The sequence below is a fragment of the Equus quagga genome, chromosome 15, assembly GCF_021613505.1.
Source record: "Equus quagga isolate Etosha38 chromosome 15, UCLA_HA_Equagga_1.0, whole genome shotgun sequence".
NCBI lineage: Eukaryota > Metazoa > Chordata > Mammalia > Perissodactyla > Equidae > Equus > Equus quagga.
This window is the reverse complement of record NC_060281.1, coordinates 39,399,119-39,404,627: the sequence shown is the minus strand read 5'-3', so window position 1 is coordinate 39,404,627 and position 5,509 is coordinate 39,399,119. Positions and strand designations below refer to the sequence as shown.

Here is a 5,509-nt window from a genome sequence, read left to right as displayed (position 1 = left end):
TGGCAAATAATTATACAAAGAAATTATTTGTTGTTTATCTGAATTTCAAATTTTAACTGGTGTTGTCTTTATTAGCCACTCTCTCTTTCCTTTCTTCCAAGTCATACCTCACAGACCACCCCTCCAAGAAGTTTCCCCGCCCTCTCTCACCACTCCCCTTATCACAGCACCAACACATGGCTCTTTGTTAGTATAGTCAGTGGTGTTTGGTGCGCAGCAGACTCTGGGACCCAATAGCTTCATTTCAAAGTCTAGAAAGAGTCACTCTTCTCTAATTGTGAAAAGTCCTTTAACCTCTTTCTGCCTCACTTCCTGCATCTGTCAAATGAGGATGGTGGTCACGGGGGTAACAATGTCTGGCTCAGAGGAGTGCTGTGAGGACTCCGGAATTCACCCAGGTATAAACCACTTAGAGCGATTTCCGGCACATAGTAAATGTAATTATTTTTTGTTTGAATGAGTTGGCTGTGAATTCCTGGCCAGCAGGAACTGTGTTCTATTTATTGCTACCCTGGCTCCTCATGCGATCCCTGCCGCACAAATGAGGTGTGCTTATCGAATGAACTTGTCTGCTTTAAACTCCAACCTAGAACCCTGAGAAAGAAGATTATAAAACCTTTCCTGGCATATGGCCTTATCCGGGGTCAAGAAGACTCCTGTTGACAGGGCTCCATCTTTCCCATCCCTGCTGGATGTCCTTCCTGGGGTAGCTGTCCACCCTGCCTTCTGCTACTTCCACACATCTGCCTATTTCTAGGTCTCATCACCTCCCTGGCTCTGCCCTTCTCCCATCTCAGCGGCAGTGTTTGCTGAGTCTGCAGCTGACCGGTCTCTGTAGGCAGAGGCTACTGTGTACCCCTCTGCCTGGACTTGCCTGGTCCAGCCTCTGAGCCAGGCTCTTCTGCTCCTGTGACCCAACTCTGACAAATTCCAGAGAATGAACATTCCATATCTGTCTACCCGAAGAGTGAGAAAACAGGGGAAGTAGAAGGACAAGGAACATTCAGTGTGAGGTAAGTATGGGGGAAGGCTGAGAAGAAACAAGAAAACTGTATTATCCCTATCATATTACTCTCTTTGGGCAAATAAACTCTAGGGGTGTGGGGGCAGGACAAAGACCTCTTGTGTTTTGGAAAAGGACCTTTGCCCTGTTGTGTGTTCTTAGCTGGCTGGCACTTTCTCTCCTGCTCTCATTGGCTGGCTGTGGTCATCAGGTAGCTGTGCCAGTCTGAGCTGAGGTTCTGCTTCCCCAGGGTCAGTGTGAGTGGTCACAACAGGCCACAATAATGATGGTAGGGCCTGTTGTACAACAGAAGCTATACAGAGGTCAGGCTTTGTGGTCAGACAAAGCAGGCTTCAACCCTGGCATTGCTGCTCACTAACCAAGTACTTTGATCCAGTCTTTTAACTTCTTTCAGCCTCAGTTTCCTGTACAAATTGGGATCATAATACCCGCCAGGCAGGTTTGATCCAGTGAGAAGGATAAACAAAACTCATCCCCTGGGGGTTGCTTCACTCATGGGGATGCACACAGCTGCTAGAGCAGGGGGACCACTCAATAACTACTGGATGTTATTATTGGAGTCTTAGGGAGAGGGAACAGCAAGGATTCTGAACTGTGATCTTTTCCCAAGAAGGAGCAAAGTTTGGAAGAGTAGAGGAGAGATTCTTCCCTTCCTCTTCTGTGATCTTCCTCACTTCAGAGAACTCTCTAGTTTTCATATGAGAAGACGATGGGAGGATCCAGATTTCTCTATAGAGGGGCACTTGTGTGTGCGTCTTGTGGTCCTAAAGCTGCATATACACAGAACTTCTCATGCAATTGAAGAAAATGTCAACTGAATAAAGAACGGGCGATGATGAAGATTTGGGAGGCATGGATGTCCCCCACAGTCTCCAACTTTGTTAAACTTCTTTTCACATTGCAATGATTGGGAAGGCAATGTTGGGTGTGAAGAACACTGGCAGTGAGTTGGAATAATAGTCATAAGGTTAGTCAGAGAGCTCCAGAGCTGCCACTATCTTAAGGAATGTTAAGGGAAAGAGTCATTAAGCCAACCCTCAATCTTGGTGTTTGCTTGTTCATGTAAGTTGAGGGAGCAGGGATTGGATGGAAGACCAACAAGGATCCTAGAGTCTTAGTATTCACAGATCCATAGTAGGAGCTGGGCTGAAAGAGAATATCCTAGAGACATGTGCTGTTCTAGGAAGAACAGTCTGCAGCAAGTCTGGGAATGTTCATCCCATTGTTGTTGTGGCAGCTATTCTAGCTGCAGAAAAAAATTTTGAGAATGGTTGTTCTCACTTGAAATCTTTAGTAGCAAGCAAGAGGTAGGAGGAGGGGATGGAAGAGAAGAGAAAGAGTTTTGACTTAATGCAGTTTAGGAGACTAACGATGGAGCTTAAGGAATGCTGCCCACAGCAAGACGTCTCACCCAGAAGTGAGACTGCAGCCCTGCCTTCCACCATCTCTACCACCTCCTCCTCCTCTTCTTCAGACTCTGCTTCTCCAGTCCATTTTGGCTAATTCCTTTCCTGTGCTCAGGTGTCCCCTGTCCTGTCATAGACCCCTGCTCTTGGACCATGCAGGAGATGCCTTCATCTTGTATGCATGGAATGGTCCTTTGGAGAGGAAGCCTCTCTGTCTGAATGCAAATGTAAAACTGCCAGGTCAAGTCTCCCATTCCTGGGACAAGGGACTCTTTCCCCTTAGAGAACCTCCAGATCTGAGTCTCAGAGTTAAACAGGAGCAGCTTGGGACCAGGGAAAGATAACTAGGCCATAAATCAGAAAATCAACTAGCTCTGACCTTGGGCAACTCCATTAAAGCATGTTAGTCTTGATTGCCTTCTGCAAAAGTGTAACCATGGGCCCTCTAGGACCAGTCCAAAATGAGCCCATCTTGTCAACAGAGCAACTAAGAGTTGTTTTTCAGGAACTGAGACCCCTTGTCCAGTTCAGGCCAGTTGAGACCACCAACCCATCAACTAGGCCTGTGCAAAAGCCTGATAACTGACCCTTTTGAAGTCACGGGGCTGAAAACTCCATCCTCAGATCGTAGTAACACCATCATTTACGAACACGCATCCTATGAAGAGCCATGAAGCTTGACTATGCCTGTGCAGGTCATCAATTACCTCACTTCTCCTTAACTCCAATCATCTATCTCCACACTTCATCCCATAAAGTTTGCCTCAAGCCCTGGATCAGGGATACAGATTGGAGATTATATGCCTCCTGTCTACTCGCAGATCAAATTTGCAATAAAGTTGTTTGCTTTTCCCAAAAGCTGATACTGTAATTATTGGCTATTTTATGTGCATTGGATAGGAGAACCCCTTCTTGATGTGGTTACACAAGGATAGGGAGAAAGGAGAAAGATAGCCTATTGATAGACTAGACCAGTGATATTGTGAATTCTGAGGAAGCCTATGTTCTATAATGGCTGAGTTGATAGGGTTAGTGGCATTCCAGGTCCCTTTCTTGCCTTATAAAGTGGTTTGAACATTCATAGGAAGGAGAGATTTTTCCTGGCTATAAAGATCAAGGAAAGCTTTCATGGATGAGGAGACATTTGAAGACATGAACAAATGAGTGAGATAAAGTACCAAATCAGTCACAGTCCTGGCAGGAAATCAGGCAAAGTCCAGAAGGCAACTGAAGAGAGTTTAATGGAGGGACCATTTGCAAAGGTCAGTGGAAGGTTTAAGGGATATCAGCAAGGAATGGTGACACACCCTAGGGCTACAGCAGGAACCACCACCAGTGGGTCTGATGAAGCTAGGGGAGAGTATTTCCACAGAAGATGAGACTTAAAGCCACGCTAGAGCATCCTGACAGAGCTGTGACCTCTAGAGTAGGAAGACGGCCACCATCACCTGCTGCCCAGTATGGAGGGAGCTAGGAGAATAGATACCCTGGAGTCTCTGCCCTTCCACCCTTTGATCTTCTCCTGTTGTCTTCTGTTGGCAGACCTCCACCAGAACCCAGACTGCAGAGGCTGCTGCTACAGTCCTCAGAGGTCAGCCTGTGGGGCACAGAGCTGACTGGAAAAGAGCAGAGAGTGGATTGGGGTGGTGGGAGGAGGAGTAAAATACAAATAAAGATTAACCAGGCCAGACATCTCTCTTCAAGGATTTGCAATCTGGAGAGATAGCTAGATGTTAATAAGTAACCACATTATCAAATAAATTGGAGTAAGAGATATTAGAGCAACAGCTTAGATTTACTGAGCATCCTGTACCAGGCTCTGCACGTATGCCCTTGTTCCATCTTCACAGCCTTCCTATGAGTCATCACTACAATTCAACCCATTTTGTAGAGGAGGCTTAGAGAGATCAATAATATGCCCAAGGTCACACAGCCAGAGAAGTTAGTGGAGGCACCTGTGAATCCAGACTATGTCACGCCAGAGCTCACACGCTTAACCAAAATGCTGTGCCCCTCAGTCAAGAGCACAGCTACTACCTGCACCTGGGTCTGTTGGCCGTAAATGCTGCCACAGCCAGAGAGAGGTTCAGATTTTGAAGGGAAGCTTGCAGAGCATTTATCCCACCAAAGTTGGCTGAGGGTGTTAATGCTGGATGACTCACTTGGTCCATATCTTCCCTGGGTTCTCACTGCTCCAGAGCTTCATTTCTGCAGCTTCAGAATTGACTGAAAATTCTGAATGATTCAGTAGCAACAGAGTCATTTCTGCAGCTTCACCCAGTCTACCTCCTGCCACCAAAGTTCTCTCCTCATAAGAAAATTGCAGTCTCTGACTTCATCCCTACTTGATCTTGCTGCCTAGCAACAGCTCCTTGTCCCCATTGTCTCCCACCTTCCAGCAAATCCTTGTAGGACCAAGGAAGTCAAAAGTGTTTAGCAGATGCATGCTGAAGTGTGGTTTATTTTTGGTTTTGTTTTAATACAAATTTGTTTTTCTCCAGCTTGTTCGCATTCCTGGGAACCCCAGTGCATCATCCACTCTCCCCAAGCACAGATAGGGGATTGTCAACAGGCCGGCTGAGCTGAAAAGCCTCATGCCCACTGGTGTGAGTGCCAGATGGGCAGTGCTGTGGAGAGACTGACCAGCCCAGGTGTGTGTAGGACAATCTCTAGACTTAGCTTCTTTCCCTGAGATCCTTGCTATCTTACATCAGAAGTGTAGGGGGAAGCGCTGCACAGTCCAGAGTTCATCCCTGTCATCATCTGTTTCAGCCCTGGGGCAGGCTCAGATACGGGGCATCCGGGCCCCACAAAATTTACATGGGGTCCTCAGGGGAGCTCTGCTGATGGCAATACCTGGCCCCTGAATGCTCTCCTGCCTCTAACAGTATTTCAGTTTGAGATACTGGAGGCAGTGGAGAGTCGTGACTGAAGCCTTGGCCCAGCCCAGAGTCTGAATCACGAAGTGATCCAAAGACTCAGTCAGTCAGAGGAGCAGAGAAATGTGAGTGTCTGAGAAAGGGCTGTGGGGAGACTGCCAGGAGGGTGTGGTTGAAGGACATGGGAGGGTGTAAGCCTG

The 5,509-nt window shown here is 47.1% G+C and overlaps 1 long non-coding RNA gene across 1 annotated transcript; it reads left to right on the top strand.

Moving 5' to 3' along the window:
- Nucleotides 1-341: 341 nt before the first annotated feature.
- On the top strand, nt 342-5,061 carry LOC124226709 (uncharacterized). Its single transcript, XR_006885350.1, has 3 exons — nt 342-398; nt 758-1,013; nt 4,932-5,061. It is a non-coding gene; the product is annotated as an uncharacterized LOC124226709 (long non-coding RNA).
- The last annotated feature ends 448 nt before the right edge of the window (nt 5,062-5,509 follow it).